The sequence below is a fragment of the Lithobates pipiens genome, unplaced genomic scaffold (assembly GCF_037356315.1).
Source record: "Lithobates pipiens isolate NorthernLeopardFrog02 unplaced genomic scaffold, aLitPip1_a1.2 Scaffold_18, whole genome shotgun sequence".
NCBI classification, from domain to species: domain Eukaryota; kingdom Metazoa; phylum Chordata; class Amphibia; order Anura; family Ranidae; genus Lithobates; species Lithobates pipiens.
In genome coordinates this window covers 94744957-94766101 of record NW_027507758.1, presented here as the reverse complement: position 1 = coordinate 94766101, position 21145 = coordinate 94744957, and the positions used below count along the sequence as shown (strand labels likewise).

General features: G+C 42.2%; 1 protein-coding gene across 7 annotated transcripts in view; it reads right to left on the bottom strand.

Annotated features, from left to right (window-relative positions):
• The window catches only part of MACROD2 (mono-ADP ribosylhydrolase 2), a 3459957-nt gene that overhangs the window by 677767 nt on the left and 2761045 nt on the right, over nt 1-21145 (bottom strand). The window lies entirely within an intron of this gene.

Here is a 21145-nt window from a genome sequence, read left to right as displayed (position 1 = left end):
TTGTTCGTTCTTTTACATTTATTACATAATTGGATGCATTGACTAATGCTCTTATTAAATATGCTCTTAAAGCAAACCCATCTCTCCTCCGTGTTCTTTGTTCCTAAGATTTTATCCCAATTTATGCCTTCTAGCAAGGTTTGTAGTTTAAGGAAGTTGGCTCTTTTGAAATTCAGTGTCTTTGTATTCCACTTATGTTTCCTATTTGTGTGATTTATACTGAAGCAAATTGACGTGATCGCTGATACCTAAATTGCCCAGTATTTCCACATCCGTGCTCAGTTCTGTATTGTTGATAATCAGAAGATCCAGTAACGCTTTATTTCTAGTTGGTGCGTCTACCATCTGACCCATAAAATTGTCCTGCAAGACATTTAGGAACTGCCGATCTTTAGATGAAAGTGTGGTTCCCTCCGTCCATTCTATGTCTGGATAATTAAAATCCCCCATTATAACAACACTTCCCATCCTTGCTGCTAATCCAAATTGTGATAGGAGATCTGTCACCCCTTTCTCCCTCAGGTTAGGGGGTCTATAGCATACTCCCGGTATTATTTTCCTCTTAGCTTCATCCCTCTGGAGCTTTACCCATAAGGATTCCACCTCCTCCCTAGCTCCCTTAGTGATTTCACCTCTCACTTTCACTTGTACATCATTCTTGATATATAGGCATACTTCTCCCCCTTTTTTACTGTCTCTATCCTTGCGATAAAGGGTATACCCTTGAATGGTTGCCAGCCACTCAAGAGAGATGTTAAAACAGGTCTCTGGAATTCCCATAAATTCCAAATCCTCCTCAAGCAACAGTTTCTCTAGTTCACCCATCTTGTCCGCCAGGCTCCTGGCATTGGTGAACATGCCATGTAGTTTAGACCGGTCGCATATTATGATCTTATTGTGTGTTCCGAGATTGCAACTAGGACTTGCTACTATACTTACCTTTGGTTTATGTCTTTGGTCAACCTACCATTAATGCCCCTAATACTACCCTCTGGATTATGTTCCATGCTGACTATCTCTACCTCTGGACCCTCCCATCCATTGCCTAGTTTAAAAACCCCTCTAACTTTTTAGCCATTTTCATCCCCAGCTGATCTGCACCCTCCTCATTTAGGTGCAGTCCATCACTTATATAGTACTGGTTGTTGACTGAGAAGTCGGCCTAGTCCTCCAGGAATCCAAATCCCTCCTTACTACACCAGCTCTTTAGCCACTTGTTTACTTCCCTAATCTCCCTCTGTCTTTCTGGTGTGGCTCAATGCACCGGTAGTATTCCTGAGAATACTACCTTGAAGGTCCTTTTCTTCAATTTAGCTCCCAAGTCCCTAAAATCGTTCTTTCCACTCTCTTTTACACTCCATCTGCCTCTGACTTTGTCATTGGTGCCAACGTGCACCATGAAAGCTGGGTCTTCCCCAGCCCCTCCCAGTAATCTGTCCACCAGATCCGTGATGTGCCAAACCTGAGCGGCCTCCCTGGCACTTCCCCTTCAGAAGCTGGGTAGAAGCTACTGCTGTAAAAAGTATTCTTTACCCCTCAATTAAGGTATGTTTGACTGCTCTAAAGGGGTCAAGAGCCAAGTGTATTAGGAAGAGATCCTTGATAACTGAAGAAAGACTGATGGCTCTTAGAAGGTCATAAAACAGTCTGGCTGTTTTTATAGGGCTAGGAATTACCAAGAGGCTGCTTTTGAAGTGTCTATGGCTACTCCTAGTACTTTTTTGATATATTTTTTTTATTTTAAGTACTTATATAGTGCTGTCAATTTACATAGTGCTTTACACATATATATTGTACATTCACATCAGTCCCTGCTCTCAAGGAGTTTACAGTCCAAGGTCCCTAACTCACATTTATGCATACACAGGACAATTTAAACAGGAGCCAGTTAATCTACCAGCATGTCTTTGGAGTGTGGGAGAAAACCGGAGTACCTGGAGGAAACCCACGCAGGCACAGGGAGAATAAATGTCCTATTTTTGTGCCTTTTGGGTATCCTGAGCCCCCAAGCCCTCTCTCCTAGAATTAAGTTAAGCAATAAAAAGTAAAATGCCTAAAGTGACTGTCACTCCACCATACACAAAGAACAAAACTCCTGAGATGGAAATGTTAGCCTTAAAATATGTCATCTTGCACCATCCTAAGAGGAGGAGCCTTTGATTTTCTGGATACATTTATCCATTATAAATATGAAACCTGATAATTTTTTTTGTAACACTCACACATCATTAATCCAAAAAAAAACCTGGTATGGGGTCAGTCTGTACCGTGAACATGCACTATTGTACCAAAATATTAGGACACCTACCTTTACATGCACATGAAATTTAATGGCGGCCCAGTCTTAGTCCGTAGGGTTCAATATTGAGTTGGCCCACCCTTTGCAGCTATAACAGCTTCAACTCTTCTGCGAAGGCTGTCCACAAGGTTTAGATTTGTGTCTATGGGAATGTTTGACCATTCTCCTAGAAGCCCATTTGTGAGGTCAGGCACTGATGTGGACTAAAAGGCCTGGCTTGCAGTCTCCGCTCTAATTCCTCCCACAGGTGTTCTATCTATTAGAGACTGCAAACCAGGCCTTTTATTCCACTTCCACGGTGTCTGACCTTACAAATGCGCTTCTGGAGGAACGGTCAAACATGCCCATAGACACACTCCTAAACCTTGTGGACAGCCTTCCCAGAAGAGTTGAAGCTGTTATAGCTGCAAAGGGTGGACCAACTCAATATTGAACCCTACGGACTAGGACTGGGATGCCATTAAAGTTTATGTGCGTGTAAAGGCAGGCATCCCAATTCTTTTGGTAATATAGTATAGGCAGTATATGTGAAGTACTGCAACAAATATTATACGAGGTGCGGCATGGCCGATTGCTCCCACACTGGAATAAATGCAATGTCCAATGCAGAGCAGGGATATGACTTTTAAAGTAAAAAGGAATCTGCCAAATGATCTCAATAAAAACCTAGTTTGTAGTAATTTTCTGCGATCAGTGTGCATATTAAAGTCACAGTAATACCCAGCCAGATGGTGTGACTATTATCTAGCAGAAGAAAATAATCCTCCCCTTTATCCTCTCAACAAATGTTTGTGTTATTGTTTAACCCTCAACAGGGGGCCATTCATCAAGCTATGCTCTAAGTGTTTATATGGGAACTAGCTTTGCTCAGGAAAGAAATCACTGTTTTAACAAACTAGCCTGCACACGTTGTATTCTCAGAAATATCCTGTATATTAGTAACAATTTAGTTATAAATGCATTAACCAAGTTCTCAGACAGCTGGGCACGTCACACACATCCCCTGCCCTGCTGCCTAGTGCAACGCCACTTCGCCAATACACAGATACAAGGAAATCTTAACTGTTTACGAGAAGATGAAATAAACTGCCCCAGTGCACAAACATACCCGCAGAAACAAGGGGGAGATTTCAGCCAGACTGACAATGTCATGTCTATGGTAAATGTTAATAATGTTGTCCATCCGCTGTTGTGAAGAATAAGTATTTAGGCAAGTTAGAAAGCCTGTCCTGATTTCTACTTCAACCTTAGAGGAAGCATCCATCCACCACACCCGTTGTGTCACATGAACTTGGAAGCTTGGTTTAAAGGATAAGTTCACCTTTTTTTCTATATTCCAGTTCCCCTATGTACCAATATAGCATTAATGTACTTCTTTTGCAAAAATAAAACAGCTTTCCATTTATTGCACACACTTACCTCACTGTCTTTAACCACTTAACTACTTGCAAACTAGCCGCTGTCGTTAAACGACGGCAGGTTGGCTTTCCTGCGCGAATCACCATAGCTGTATGGCGGCCTCATTAAGGGCGCTAGGAAGCAGTGCGATGCCAGAACTGATGCACGTGACTGGCGTTCGTGATGTCCGTCATCACTCTGAAGAGAGCCAGAATGCTGATCTGTCAATGTAAACAGACAGATCCCCTTTCTGTCAGGGAAGTAGAGAGCGATCTGCTGCTCCTAGTGATCAGGAACAGCGATCTCTCTCTCTACTTCTGTCAGTACACTCCCCCCACGGTTAGAAATGCCTCCCTAGGGAACACGTAACCCCTTGTGTTAACCCTTTCCCTGCCAGTGACATTTATACAGTAATTAGTGGCTATTTTTAGCTCTGATCTCTGTAAAAAATGTCACTGGTCCCAAAAAAGTGTCAAAAGTGTCCGATCTGTCCGCTGCAATCCCACTAAAAAGCGTCCACTGCTTGAGCAATATTCCAGCCCTGCCGCTGCTATTAATGCTCAGCCTGATGCAATAGTAAATGTGTCAAAAGGAATGCCTGTGTCACCAAACCTCTTTCATGCCCCTTTTGCTCTTGTGTCCCATCAGAATGCAGCAGTAAAAATGGTGCTTTAAAACACAAATTTTCACTCTGGATGTTGGAGGACGCCAACGTCGCATTAAGCCCCGCCCCGCTCCGTCACTTTCGGCCTCCCACTCTTTAAAAAAAAAGAGCTTTCCCACGCGAGTGCGGGCCTCTGATCCCATGGAATCACTCTGAGAGGGGGAAAATGGTGAAGAGAGAGCCTGAAAGCCGCGTGCCAAATCTTTTTTTTAAAAGTTTTTCTCCTGACGATCTTCCTCATGGAGAGGAGGAGAATACAGCACAGGTGGGGGGTGTCTGGTGAGGAGGAACCCCCCAGACCTACCGGAGGTCTGCTGCTGGCTGAAGAGAAAGGAAGCCTGCTACTCCGGACACATCATGATCTTTTGAGCAAAACATGAGAAGGTATTTGCGCCATACAGCCCCCAGGGGTGACACATAGGCATGACAACATTTACTAATTTAAAGGAGACATTCGTAAGAAAATTCAAAAATGTCTTAGAAAACTCCACTTACCTTTACCGCCGCAGGGTTTTCTGTGGCAAAACCAACAGACCCAATCTTCACCCTTCACGGTGGGTTCCGTTAATAAACCTTCAGGAGCTGGGGACCCTCGGGGAACCCACAATCCTGGGCCTGTAATAGCACCTCTGCCAGTAAAACTTTATGGCCTTAATACCAATAGTACTGGATCTCGGGGTCCAGCTCTCTAAAAAGAGAAGCATTCACAGGCAAAATGAGGCCTGGGTACCATTCAGTTCGGCCTAAAAGACACTTTGAATGGATCTGGCTGCATAGCTAGCCCCAGCAAGGATTGCTCCAGTGGAGCTCAGCACAGTCTCATTTGTGACCAACACCTTAGACACTGGTGAAAAAACGAGGTGCTCCAAGTAGTGGGAGGGGTTATATAAGGAGTGGACTTGTCTTGTCTTGACTTGTCTTAGGGTGTGGCAGTGTCCATCACCTGAAGGTGGCCTATAACCCACACAGTAACTACTATGACTCTGTGTCCCGTGATGTACGATAAGAAAAATAAAAAGTCCCTAAATCTATCCTATAGTTTGTAGATACTATAAATTTTGCGCAAACCAATAAATTACCCGCTTTTTGGGATTTTTTTGACATGGCACAGGACTGAAGGAATGATACAGAGCTGTGTCCTGAAGAGACAAACTTTGTGCTGCTGAGACCCCCCCCCCCCCCCCGTCACAAATTTTATTTCATGTGTCGGGAAAACTTCTCAAAAGTCACTTATACTGATAACAGAGGAACGAAGCACAAGAGACAAATGACACTTAGAGCTTTGAAGATAGACAAGTACAGTAAACATTACAGATATTTGCGCTTTGTTCAGATTTCATGACTGAGGTTTATAACCACTTTAAGCTTTACCACTGTAAAATAGTCACAACCATATGTGACATGTTTATCTTGTAAATAACTGCCTCAAAACTACTTGGCACACCAACTGGAGAATAAAAATGCTATAATAATAAAACATAACATATACCATAATACATAATACACTTATGTCAGAAGACAGCTTTGCATTGTTGTATTTGCTGTGTGAATGGAGCATGTCTGGCTGCTTCAGGGATAAATTCACTTTCACAACTTTACATATATAATACAATATGGTGCACATCATACATTTTACATACCCATTGGATGAAAGAAAATGCGTGGCACTACTTTTTTCAAATCAGCATATTAACCGTTCAAGAAAAAAACCCCAAAAAACAATAGTAATGAAATCAAAATTTAGCCAATCTGCCTCTGTAGATTGATTATTAATTAATAGCTCTAATGAGAGACAGTGACATTAAGATTGCCATTGCAATATAAACATAAAGATTTGGGCATCAATACTCCAAAGATATGTTGGTAGGTTAAATAGATCCTGTTGAAAAATTAGCCAAATATGTGTATGTTGTATGTGTATGTGTTTGTAAACCAGTCAGGACCCCATGGGGTAAAGGACCACACTATTCCGCAGATGGACACTGGCGGCAAAAGCGCCTTGAGGCGGTTCAGTTCGCATAGGTAGTGCTATACAAGTCACTCATTCATTCAATATTGCTTATGGGGGCAGCTTTACCTTAATAAATGAATAATGTTTAGAGACTTCTAGATCAGAGCTTGACATCAAGTGGAGAACTTTTTAAACAGGTCCCAACATGGGGTTCATTGTTTTCTTCAAGAAATGTGGATTTATGTGATTCTGTTGGAATGTGGACTAGTTCTGTTTGCTCAAGTAAGTATGATGTAATACAAACATTATTTTATAATATTATAAAATTTTTGTTTCAAGCAAGCAGATGGAGCTCTAGTCTCATTTTCTAATTTTTGGCTATTTATGCTTTCAGCTAGGCTCACAAACGCCCCTAAAAGGATTCACGATGTTGCAGCACACACGGTAACACACATTACTCTGCAATGCATAGATGAACCAGCCTCAAAGGAAAGAATGGGATTTCCACTTTTAATGCATTTTGCATAATTCAGTTTGCTTTATGAACTATTTCAACACGGCAGTGATCCCTATCACAAAACTCAGCAGGGGTGGACTGACAACTCATGGGGCCCCCTGCAATAGGAGATTATGGGGCCCCCAGGAAATCAAAGATTATGGGGCCACATAGTATATACACACACACACACACACACACAGTATACACATGTACACACAGTATACACAGACATATTTCTATTGGCTGAGAAGGTACTGGAGAGGTGGGGCAGCTATAATCTCAGCATTATTTTAAGACCAAAAGGATGTCGGTAAGGGACATTTCAGAGACAGATGTAAAAAAAAAACACAGATTTTTACATACTGTCCCTGGTTTTACTGAGGCTGGCAACCCTGATGGGGCCCCCTAGTGGCCCGGGTGGCTGAATGGTCAGTCCGCCCTTGGCAGGGATTGACTGACAACTCATGGGGCCCCCAGACAATAGGAGATTATGGAGCCCCCAGGAAATCAGAGATTATGGGGCCACATAGTATATACACACACACACACACACACACACACAGTATACACACAGTATACACAAACATATTTCTATTGGCTGAGAAGGTACTGGAGAGTTGGGGCAGCTATAATCTCAGGATTTTTAGACCAAAAGGATGTCGGTAAGGGATATTTCAGAGACAGATGTAAAAAAAAAACACAGATTTCTACATACTGTCCCTGGTTTTACTGAGGCTGGCAACCCTGATGGGGCCCCTTAGTGGCCCGGGGCCCTCGGGCAGTGCCCAAGTGGCTGAATGATCAGTCCACCCCTGAAACTCAGTCTGAAGTTTCAGTCCTGCAAACTGAACCACAATGCAATCAGGCTTGATGTCACCATGCCCATAAACCTGCTCTGCACATGAGGATATTGGGAACAGACCACTGCTGGAGCATGGCAGAGCATCATTTGCCAGTGGAGTAGAGGCCTGGCTGAGTAGACAGCTTTCTCCTCACCCTTGGAAAAAACAAGCAGTTAATCTGTGTAGTGCGGGCACAGCCCAACTGCATGAGAAGTTGCACCCCTGATGAAGTCAGATCTGTGACAAAACGATCGTCGGGTAGCCCCGTCCACACATCCTGCACATGTGTGATCACAATTTAAAACCACATACAGGTTTTTTTATCTGCTAACAATTTTATTTTTGTTTTCAACGCTGTTTGTACTGTATTTTAAACTCTATCTGTACATTGGAGACTCGGTGGAGTCCTTTTTCCAGCATCAGACTTTATGCAATAAAGAAAAAAATCTTTTGGTGTTAAAACATATCACACGATTCGGAGCACTTTTTATTTTGCATGAGCCTTCACTTCAAATATTTGGGAAGTTTGCAGTGACTGATCACCTGAGATGCGGAGTCTGCAGATAGGAGACTTTTTGTCACATCTGTTCGCCTGGAGCCGGAATTTGTGGCATTATACGCGCTTACTGACCTCCCTTAAACAGGGAGTCACTGATGATCTGGTAAGCCCCCATCTTATTAGTGGTGATTAAAGGTGGCGGTTCCCACGTGGTCAAGTATATTATTTTTATTCAATCAAGTTACACTATCTGTTGGATTTTTTTGATATTTCTATGGAAATTTATTTATGATTTATGGACTCACATATGAATACATTTTTATAAATTTTTTATTGCACATTTACATGTTAATATTGATTTCGTTTGAATGCGACTTTATTTTGGTTTTGGATTTTTGCACTTTTTTTTTCACTTTTGCATTTTTGCACGTTTCACTTGGGCAATTATTTCATCATTATTTATTGAACAAGCGCTGCACTTTATTTCTTTCTTTGCACGTTTCACTTGTGCAATTATTTAATTATTATTTATTGAACAAGTGCTGCACTTTATTTCTTTCTTTGCATGGGAAAACAATCTTTACAGGGTATTTTACAGTTTTTGTTGACATGGGGCTCCTCTCCTCCTTTTCATTCCCTCTTTTATTCATTTGCATGTTTTAAAATTTGGCTTTGAAAACTTGTTATCTTGAGCTAATGGGAACTGCATTTTCACTATTGCAGCAAATTAGAATACTATTTCTGTTTAAATTTTTACAATATTTCCAGGTATTAAAGTCTGATACTGTATCATTACATAAAATCTGGGATTTTTATTGTTGTACCTTCAAGCAAATTACAAAATCATAAAAGCACAGTCCAAAAGCCTGATGATAATTAAAGGTTTAATTTTAAAATAAATGGCACAAAGGATAAAAGAGAATTGCAGTAGTTTTGTTTTGTGCTTGTGGTCTGCATTAAAAAATAATCTGTGTATTTTAAATTTGTACAATTTTATTATGTATTTATGTAAATAGCTAAAGGTAGACAATTTTAAGACTGTTTTATAGATTGAACAGATGCAGATGTTGGTGCCTTCTTTACTGGCTTCACTATTATACATTTTCCAACCCATACCATTAGTCCCTTTTAATTAAGTTTAAAAAATGGACGATGCCATGCTGAGCTCCATCTGATGCTAGTTGTCTACCTGTTCCTGGCTTCCATACTGAGTAGGACAGAGCTTGGATCAAACTTTACTTATTTGGGTGTTGGTGTGAATGATGGACTTTTTGCTCATTTTTCAGCAGCCAAATGTCATGCATAGTAGCAATATTTCTATCACTACTATATATGACAGGTTCCTGTCAATGGTTGTTAGAGAAACAGTGGGTATATTCACATTGTCCTTGGCAACCAGTAATGTTACCCAACTACAATTGTCCGTCAGTCACCAGGCTTTGCTAATCGTGATTGATGGGGATATGTATCACTGGATGATGGTATTGACAATGTATTTATATTGTGGGATATTTTTTAGGTTGTTTTATTTTTTAACTACCTCAATACCAGGCACTTACACTCTCCTTCCTGCCCAGGCCATTTTTTAGCTTTCAGTGCTGTCACAGTTTGAATGACAATTGTGTGGTCGTGCTACACTGTAACCATGTGAAATTTATTATCATTTTCTTCACACAAATAGAGCTTTCTTTTGGTGGTATTTAATCACTTCTGTGTTTTTTTTTTTTTCCTAAAAAAAGGAAAAAAAAGACCGAAAATTTTGAAAGAAAAAAAAGTTTTTCTTAGTTTCTGTCAGTAAATTTTGTAAATAAGTTATTTTTCTCTTTCACTGATGGGCACTGATGAGGTGGCACTTATGGGCACTGATGAGGCGGCACCGATGAGGAGGCACGAATACATCGCACCTCTGGGCACTGATAGGTGGCACTGATGAGCACTGATAAGTGGCACTGATGGTTGGCACTGGTGGGCACTGATAGGCGGCACTGGTGGACACATATAGGTGGCATGGATAGGCAGCACTAATGGGCACTGATGGAAAGCAATGGTGGGCACTGATGGGCATTGGTGGGCATTGGTGGGCAGCACTGATAGCCAGCACTTACTGGCATCCCTAATGGACCCTGATTGCTGGCACTTGCGGGTACTGATTGCTGGCACTTGTGGGCACTGATTGCTGGCACTGGTGGGCACTTAATTGTAATCAGGGCACTGATGATCAGTGCCCTGATTACATACCTAGATGTCCTCTGTGAGGAGATGCCGCTGATCGGCTATGCTCTCCTCACACTCTGTCAGTGTAAGGTGAGGAGCGCCGTTTACTGGCATCTCCGTGTTTACATGTGACCAGCTGTGATTGGACCGGCTGCTGTTCTTTACAGAGATCGGGGTCGCATTGTGTCCTAGCAACATGGTGTGGCTGTGATCGCCTTACTGCACGCCACAGCAGCTGTGCGAGTGCCTTCAACCTGGGAAGCTGTAAAATTACATCCAACCAGAACGAGAGCTACACCGCACCACCCTACCGTCATTTGATGGTGGGCGGGCAGCAAGCGGTTAATAAAGAGCTTGTCAGATGGTATTTGTCTTTATTTACACTTTTTTGCTTTTTTTGGTCAATAAGTACGGATACTATGTACCCTTTACTCATCTACATGGAGGAGGGTTGTCATGGTATCTGGGGGCCTCCCTATTGTTTTTTAATTTTCTTCCAGAATCTAATAAGGCCCCTGCCCACAGACCCCCACAATCACTGGGCCATGTTGTAGGGAAGGGGCCCTTGTCCTCATCAACATAAGGACAGTGCTGTGCCAGGAGGGCTGGCCCTGGAAAGGTACCCCTCCATGTTGAGGACATGTGCCTAGTAAGACACACAAAAGGGAGACGGGGCAAAAAAGGGGGGCAGCAGTGGGACTTTATATGAAACAAGACATTGGGGGTCAATTAAATCAATCAATAAAATTCATTCAATTCATTTTATTGGTTTCCACTATATATGCACTTTGGGATATACTATTGATCGGCTACCAATGATGTGCAATTACGTTATGATAATATGAAGTATATATATTAATGCTTATATATTATGAATTGACTATGTTACTATTATATATATATTTTTCTACATATTTTTTATTTAGTATTTATTTATATATATTTATTTACTATTTATTATCTACTTACATTTCATCTTATTGTATATTTTTTTCTGCAAAAAGATTTATGTATTACAGTATTGGCGTATTGTTAATGTATTGTAGTATCTCCCCGTGCAACGCCAATAAAATAATATTTTATTGATTGATTTAATTGACCCCCAATGTCTTGTTTCATATAAAGTCCCACTGCTGCCCCCTTTTTTGCCCCGTCTTCCTTTTGTGTGTCTAAATAATAGGGATGGAGCTCTGTGTACCGGATGGTCACGGCTCATATAAAGTCCCACCTGTATCCTTTCTATACTTACTGATGTGCCTAGTAAGGTTCAGGAGGAGGGAACATGCACATTCCTACTTTCTTGGCTTGCTAGGCTGCATGCTTGAATAAGTGCTTGGTATGGATATTGGGTGTGACCGAAAGCATTTATTTTTTTTTAAATGTATTGTATTTTTATTGATAAGAGTCATATGAAAACATGGCGTGCAATATATGTATACTGAGTAAGAGAAATCATACATTCAGTGGTAGAAGAAATAGGTAAATACAAATAAATCATATAAACAAATATTTTAGAGAATGAATTTAGAGGGATGTGCATGCATTGGTTTTCAATGAGTAGTGAGGACCGCAGAAGCAGCAAAGAGGTAGTTGTTGACAGGATGACAAGGGGTCACATGTAGGTCACCCATGGGGTCTTCGAAAGAGGTGAGTCATACACTAAATTATCCCATAAAGCCCATATCTTGTCAAACCTGTCAACAGTATCCTCTACCATAGTACTCATGTGCTCCGTTCTGCATATGTCCCTGATACCCTGTAAAAGCTGAGCTTGGGTTGGTGATTGAGTAGATAACCAGCATAAAGGAATGGCTCTTTTTGCTTCTAGTAAAATATAGGATGATAATTTGTTTGAGGCCTTTCCCAGTCCAGGGAGTGGGAGACCCAGAAGGAGACACACCGGGTCCAGTGGGATAGAGGTTTCAAAAATCTGCTGGAGTATTATTATCACCATGGACCAAAAAGGGACAATCAATTCACATTGCCAAAAAATTTGATAAAGCGTTCCTCTGTTCTTTCTACACCTCCAACAGAGAGGCGAGAGGGATGAATCATAGCGTGTGTAACCTCAGGGGTCCTATCTCGGTTGGGAGCAAGGACAGCATTAAAGTCTCCTATTACAAAGAAGGGTTGGGAAAATCTTTGTAAGCGTTCAAAGGCATCAATGAGAAATTTTACCTGACCTGCGTTAGGGGAATAAATGTTCATGATCGTTATAGGATTAGACAAGTAAGTGCCTTGCAAAACTTTATAATGATCATGGGGGTCTAGGTGGGTAGAATTGATCTGGAGAGGACAAGAGCTTCTGATCAATATTGCAACACAAGCCTTTCCAGATGAGTCTGATGCCAAGTAAGATCTCAGGAAGTGTTTAGAGGCGAATTTCAAGGAACCTCCAGCCCGGGAATGCATCTCTTGAACCAAGATTATATCCGCACCGGAGGCCCTGAATTCCTTCAAAGCCATCCATCTCTTCTTTATAGAATTCAAACCTTTTACGTTATACAAAAACAGTTTCAAAGCCATAAAAGAGCAATACACTTAAGCCAAAGAACTTTCAAAACCATGGGCAAAAGTCAAGCTATATAAACATATATATGTAGCCAAGAGACAGATATTAGTCTGCCATGGAATGTACAGCATAAGAGATAATCAACAAGGTAAGGGTGAAAATAAGAGCGAGGATGCGGACAAAAATAAAAATAATAAAAATAGTAATAAAATAAAAAGAAATAAAAAGTAGATCAGTCCTGTGAAAAATATTGTGGGGCGATCCAAAAAATAGGTCTTTGAAGGATATGTAGCGTGGCCACAAAAAAATCTGTACGGCCCAAAAGTTAGAACAAAAAGAAACATCAAAAAAAGGCCTGAAAGGCATGTGCGTCTCAGGGGTCCTTGGCCTCGGCCTTGAAGGCAAGTAGGGAAGCAAGGCAGTCTCCAACATGGGGAAAAACATGAGACATCCCGTCGCGATGGTCCGCTGATAATGTTACCAGATCAAATGCTCCTCATAACCTCCAGGTCATAAGCAACTGGAGGGGAGTCCAATAGAAAACAGTGTAAAAACTAAGAAAATAAACAGTGTAAAAAACATTTCAAAATGCCTCCCTATGAAGGCAAGTGACAAGGCAGAACAGTCCCTTGGCGGGGGTCGACTAGGAGTCAAGTTCCCATGTGTGCCATGAGTCATGTTCTTCCTCTCACCTATGTCCAGATCTTTGATGGAGCTGAGAGGTGACTTGGGGTAGCAGGAAAGGCCTGGTCAGACTCTGCGGGAGGGGGGTAGGCCTAGGCCCTTGACAAAAGTATCTTCCTCCTGGGGATCACGTAGGATGTGTTGGACTCCTTCCAAAGTGACGTTTAGGCAGAAAGGGAAGCTCCAATAGTAAGGGATCTTGTGTTGCTGGAGGTGGGAGGTGATGGGCCTTAGAGAGCGACGTTTGGCCAGTGTGATTGGAGAGAGATCACTGAATAGTTGGATTTTATCTCCTTTGTATTCAATGCTGGACTTGTTGCAAGTGGCCCTGGTCAGAGCTTCTTTACTTTCGTAGAAGTAGAAACGTACCACTATATCTCAGGGTCTGGCTCCTGCAGGGAGTTTAGGGGCCAAGGACCTATGGGCTCGGTCAAGACGCCAGTCTATGTCCACTATTTCGGGAGCCAGAGTGTTAAAGAGGCCTAGGAGGTATGGGCTTATGTTGTTGTCAGCTACCTTTTCAGGGACTCCACGGATTCTGAGGTTTTGGCGTCTTTCCCTGTTCTCAAGGTGCTTTTGTTGCAGCTGCAGTTGGGATACAACATTTTTAAGGAGAGCATTCTCCTCTTCAAGAGCCTGTACATATTGCAGAGTCTCGTCAAATTTTGTTTCCAGGGTTGCTGTGCACTCACCTAGCAGGTCTATTTCCTTTCTAAGTTCTCTAGAAATCTTCCCCATCTCCTGAGCAATGTCCCTGGTAAATGTTGGGCCAGGGCCTGTAGTTTGAGGTCCATCATCTCAGGTGTTAATATTGGCTGAGGAGAAGGGGGTGTATGCTGGGAAGTATCAGGGTGTTGACGTAATCCTCTGGATCTTCCTGTGTAATTGAGACCGGGGCTGAGGTCTAGTCAGAAAGCGATCCATGGTACAGGAGGGTCACGGAGGTTGTATTTTGCTCATGAAGTGCCGGGGGGGGGGGGGGGCTGAGCAGGTGCGGAGGCTTACCCCTGGATCTATTGGTGGCTGCAGAAGCTGGTCAGGGCCTGCAGATCACGGAGCGGGATTGGAGCTCAGAAATTGCGCGCCCGACATCTTGGAAAGCCATGCATGCGCCCTGCATTTCTTTTTTTTGCGGGGGGTTCACATTGTCATTGATGCTAGACCCTCATCAAAGGAAAGTATTTTAAGTCAGAACACCACATGTGGGAGTTCCCTATTAAAATCTATATCAGACTCTCATCTAGGATAAGGTTCTAGTATAGGTGGAAGAAATCCCAAGCCACTTTGTTTACAACCAAACATATACATAGTTACATATATATACATCATACAAACGTGGCACTTTACAGACAGGTTAGGCCCCTTTCACATTTGTGTGACTTGTGATGCGACTTTGGATTGCAAAGTCGCATGACAAGCCATATCCCATGATTTCCAATGAGTACACTCATATCTGTGCGACTTCAAAGTAGTCCCTGCACTACTGTGGTCCAACTTTGATGCAACATGAGGTCCTTAGACCTCAAGATTACACAGGTATGGCTTCAAGTCGTGTCAAAGCCATGGCAAAATTGTCACTTTTGACTTTCTGGAACACCAAGAAATAATTTTTCACTTCCATCTTATGCCCCGAACACATGAGCAGATTTTCCATCGGAAAAAATTTGGATGGTTTTTCCGACGGAATTCTGCTCAAGCTTGGCTTGCATACACGCAGTCACACAAAAGTTCTCTGAACTTTCGACCGTCAAGAACGGGTGACGTACAACACTACGACGAGCTGAAAAAATGAAGTTCAATGCTTCAGAGCATGCTTCAAATTGTTTCCAAGCATGCGTAGGAATTTTGCGCGTCGGAATTGGTACAGACGATCGAAGTTTCCGATCTGAACTTTTCCCGGCCCGAAAAATTGAGAACCTGCTCTCAATCATTTGCTGTTCGATGGAGCATACACAATTTCCGATCAAAAGCTCACATCAGAATTTTGCTGGTGGAATTTCCGATCGTGTGTATGGGGCATTAAGCTTCATGCACATTGCTTTCTATTGAGACTTTTTTCCCCACAGGAGTGTAGGAGCAGCAAAAACAGGGGAAAAAGCCAAGTTTTTGCATGTGTGTTCCTGGATCTGGTGTTAAAACATGCTATTGGCTATTAAAATGCATTAAAGCAGGAATGCACCTAAATGTGCCCAGTGTTTATGTTTGTTTAGGTGCATTTTTTGTGCTCCTATCCATAATGCGCAAGTGGTGTTTTTTTTTTCTACCTCTAAAATCCCCTGCCTCTAAACTCCTATGTGGGCATGGACACATAGGTTAACATGGACAGTACTGGATTTAGACCTGGGAGGGCCCAGGGCACTTCAAGTTCCAGGGCCCCTCAACACAGAAGTTTAATTATTTACAGCCAGTAGGCACAGATGTAGTGACATATTATATAGCGTGGGTATATAATGAATTAGTAGTTATTATAAGTACTCTTCCGCAGCAACCCAATTCTTCCAGAGAGATGCACTATATTGACTTCCAACACAGAACAAAGTCTTGCAACAGATGACACAATCCAACAGAGTATAATTACGACAACGCTAGTAAATATTCAGAGCCCCATGTTCCCTAGACCTTGATGCCTTCATAACCACACACCCAGACAAGACTGACTGAATGCCAGCTTGAATGTCCTCTCAAGTGCTGGTCTGACACTGGGGGGGGGGGGGGGGATTCTGCTAGGTCAACCAAATGTTTCCCATGAATACCCCCCTCAAATCTTACCATAAATAAATGCTTCTTCTATGGTCCTACATCTTCCTTAAGTTAAAACAATGTATCCATTGAAATGTTCAATTAGGTTAACAGGCCATACCTCACACACCTAGGTAGACTTGCATAAGATTAACACATCAAAGGGTCTTCAGCTGTCCCTTTGATATGTTAAAATTCAGTTGGCTTGGACAACTCAACTGAATTTCTGGTCAATATTGTACTTTAACACATTATTCTACATAAATCGGCCAGCATATTACAACAACAGAGAGTCTTTCATAGGTCATCATGGTTCTCAGATAATCCTTTATCAGTACCAATTTGCTGAAAGATCTTTCTCCTGAACCACTACTGACAATTCTGCTCAAATATATTATAAGAGCTGCATTATCACCTGAAAATGTATCAGCAAGCCCTTCATTATGTAATAAAACTGCCTGGTGAGATGAAGCGAGACATAACTGGAGTTTGGCAAAGTCTGCAAACTGGACTATTTACTCTTGGAAAACACTGCAGAAGTCTCAAGGGAAAATATGTTCCATTTGTTTTTTATAAAAGAAGTTTGGGGCCCCCCTCTAGCATGGTGGCCCAATTCGGCACTGAACATAGAAGGGTGTTTTGAGGCATAAAAAACCCCTACACGCCTGTAAAAGTAGCATTTTTGAGCTCAAGTGTGCATGAGGCCTAAATGTGCAATAATGTCATCTTGTTGAACATTGGCATTGCTCATCCACAAGGCGCAAGGTGGTGCTTCTGCAATACACATTCCTCTGCTTATTCCATGATCCAGATCAAACTACATCAGCATTATGTGGACATTCATGGAGCTTGTACACAGAAAACCAGAGAAGGCCCTCTGTCTCTTTCTGCAACCCATTGAGTGCACCCTGCTGTTGGTGCAGATCAAGTATATTTAGGAAAACACTTAAATCCTCTAGACTATGCTCATCTCCACTAAACACTGTCATTAAGTCTGCTAAAACTGTTTAGATTTGTTGTGTGCATGGATGCCATAGCAATTAAATACAATTATTACATTTCTGTAATCTGTGAGGTTATAAAGAGGATTCTTCTGTGATTAAAGATGTATGTATTAAGTGAGGTAGAACATTTCCTCCCAAATTAAATGGCTTCTTTTGATGAAGAATTGGAGAGCCCTTACTTTGTGACCTGACGTTTGTTACTTAATCAGCATTAATAATGAGGAATTTTCTAAGCAGCCAAAATGATTATTACGTTCTTCATAAACTCCTAGTCCTGCAAGCCCAAGATAGCAACATAATTAATATCCATGATAAATGACTAAGAACCAAGCGGTTTCAGGTTGTTTTTCTTGTATTTTATTTTCACAGAGGAGTTAAAAAGAAAGTATTTAAAGCTTTTTCAAATACGGGCATCTCTTTCCTCTGCGATATTGTTGGGTAAGTGCATTTAGAGGAGACTAAACAGACAGGTCTATTTTCACCTTTCAGAAAACAGAATAAAAAACAAGCTCGACTCTTACAATAGTGATATTGTAGAAGCAGAACAATCTGCACAGAAGCAATAAAGAGGTCTGCCATTGCAGTTCACTTCAAAGTGCATTTAAATAACAAAGCCAGATCGCAATATGTCTTTATCAACAACTGCCAGTCAGTAACTGGCCTGCCTTGGGCAAATGAATTTGTGTGCATACGCTGGATTGCTTCATTACAACATAATTCTTTTGGAAGCTAAAGTGCTGACAGGTAGTAGAGTTTTAACAACACAGGCACTGGCAATTGTTTATATAAGGTTCAGTGTCTCTATAATTAACAAGTGAAAATGTAATGCAGAAAATAAAAGCAAAACTTTTGGTGTCCACTGAAGCAGAAAATACTCCAAGGACACGTGTGAAATTGGTCAATATTTCATTGTTTATATAGGGATGTTGTATGGGGCTGGCAAAACAGCACAGTCAGGTTCCATTTGACTAGCATATTTAAAAGATAATATACAGTATTTTGAGTAGTTGTTGTTTACCTAAGAGATCATCCACACTGTTGTGCTGTGGTAACACAACACATGCACCACTGTGTGTCGTGGTGTGCTACATTAAATACAGATGCACCAAATAATAATATTTTTATAACAGCTTACCTGTAAAATCCTTTTCTTTTGAGGTACATCGCGGGACACAGAGACTCAGTAATTACTGATGGGTTATAGGGTATCACTGGACACCGGCACACCCTAGACAGGAAGTTCAATCCCTCATATAACCCCTCCCCCTACTGGAGGTACCTCAGTTTTGTAGCAAAGCAATATAAGTGTATTAGAAGAGGGGAGGGACTCTGTGTCCCGTGATGTACTTCAAAAGAAAATAATTTTACAGGTAAGCTGTTATAAAAATCCTAGTTTCTTTCTTGTACATCACGGGACACAGAGACTCAGTAATTACTCATGGGATGTCCCAGGGCAATGCTATCTGAGGGGAGGGGAACCACACAACATAGGGTGTAATCAGAGCTGAGGACCCTGTACCGCTGCCTGCAGCACACTACGCAATGCCTCATGCCTTCTCACATCCACCTGAAAAAAATTTGGTGAATGTATGGACTGATGACCAGGTTGCAGCCTTGCAGATTTGAGCCATGGAGGCCTGGTGATGCAACACATACGAAACACTAATAGCCCTAGTGGAGTGCGCCTTGATCTGAAAAGGCGGAATCTTTTCCTTCAAACCATAAGCTTGAACAATTACTTGTTGAATCTATTTAGCAATGGTAGATTTCAATGCTGCCTGTCCTCTCTTAGGACCCTCTAGCAATACGAACAAAACATTTATTTTGCAAACCTGAGCAGTCACTTCCAGATAGGCTTTGACTGCTCTCACTACATCCAAAGAATGTAGTGACTTCTCTTCCATAGAGCAGGGATTTGGAAAAAAGGAAGGCAGAACAATATCTTGGTTTAGATGAAAACCTGAGACCACCTTCAGTAGAAAACTAGGATGAGGGCGTAACACCACTCTGTCCTTGTGCATTATCAGATAAGGTTCTTTACAAGAGAGAGCCGCTAATTCTGATACTCTTTCTGGAAAGAAATGGCCACCAGTAAAATGTATTTCCTTGTCAACAAAACTAAGGGAATTTGATGTATCGGTTCAAAAGGCTGTTTCTGTAAAGCTGACAGAACCAAATTCAAATCCCAGGGGTTCAGAGGTGCCCTAACTGGAGGATTAAGGCACGTTAGCCCTTATATAAAGCTTCAGACCAAAGAATGCGAAGCAAGTGGACGTTGAAACAGAACCGATAAGGCCGAGACTTGACCCTTGATGGTACTCAAGGACAGTTTCATCTCTAACCCATTTTACAGAAATTTGAGGATTCTGCTTATGACATATTTTCTGGGGTGCTAACCCCTGGATTCACACCAGGAGACATATGCTTTCCAGACTCTGTGATAAATCATTCTGGAAGCTGGCTTTCTTGCATTAATCAAGGTAGATATCACAGGGCCCGAAAGCCCACAATTCTTCAGAATGTGGGTTTCAATAGCCAAACCGTTAAATTTTGCATTTGTAAGGTAGGATGGAATACCGGTCCCTGGCATAGCAGATCTGGACGGGACGGTAGGGTCCAAGGAGAGCCTACCACCATCTTCACTATTTCTGCATACCAAGCTCTTCTGGGCCACGGTGGGTCCACTAGAAGCACCAACTTCTTCTCCTGCCTGATCCTGCAAAGAAGTCTTGGTAGTAGCAGAATAAGAGGGAATGCATAAATCAGAGAGAACTGATGCCATGGAGTTAACAACGCATCTGTCCAGCATTGCAAGAGGATCCCTCATTCTTGACACAAAGTTGTCGACCTTGTAGTTGAACCTGGACACAAAGAGATCTACATCCGGAACCCCCTATCTCTGGCATATGGCCAAGAAGACGTCGGGGTGAAGAGACCATTACCCTGCGACTAACTGCTGGCGGCTCAAGTAGTCCGCTTGCCAGTTCTCTAGCCCCGGAATGTAGACTGCCGATATGCATGCCACATTTTCTGCCCAGATTAAGATCTGGTTTACTTCTCCCTGAGCTGCATGACTCTTGGTGCCCCCTTGATATAAACCACTGCTGTGGCATTGTCAGACTGGATCCTGACAGGGCAACCCTGCAACCTGAGTGTCCAGGCTTTTAGGGCTAGATACACCGCACGGATCTCCAGAATGTTGATGGGTAAGGCCTTCTCGGTCTTGGACCATCTCCCTTGGACAGTCGGCTGTTCCAGGACTGCCCCCCAACCCGAAAGACTGACATCTGTTGTTACCACTGTTCAGGTAACTGGCAAAAAGGATTTTCCTTTCCGCAGATTTTCGGGTATCAACCACCAGCTGAGGCTCCGACACATTGTAGGGGAAAGATGCATCAGAAAATCCAACGCCTGAACCTTCTTGTTCCAGGCCGATAGAATACTGTTTTGCAGTAGACTTGAATGAGACTGAGCGTAAGGAACTGCTTAGAATGAAGCCACCATCTTCCCCAACAAGCTCATACAAAGACGAATAGAAGGACCATTCTTTGCCCTGACTACCTGAATCAGTTCTCTTATAGCACTGATGTTTGCTTGGGGTAGGAATACCCTCTGCTGGGCTGTATCTATGACCAGACCCAAATACTCTAGTCTTCTTACTGGTTTTAAAAAAGACTTCTCTAAGATGAGGACCCAACCTAGGCATTCCAGGTAGTTGATTGTGATGACCAAATTTTGGTCCAGGCGGGCTACCGACCAGTGTATCAAGAGCAAGTCGTCTAGGTATGCTATTATTGTTATACCTTAGGCTCGAAGGCAGAGCTACAAACTGAAAGTGGC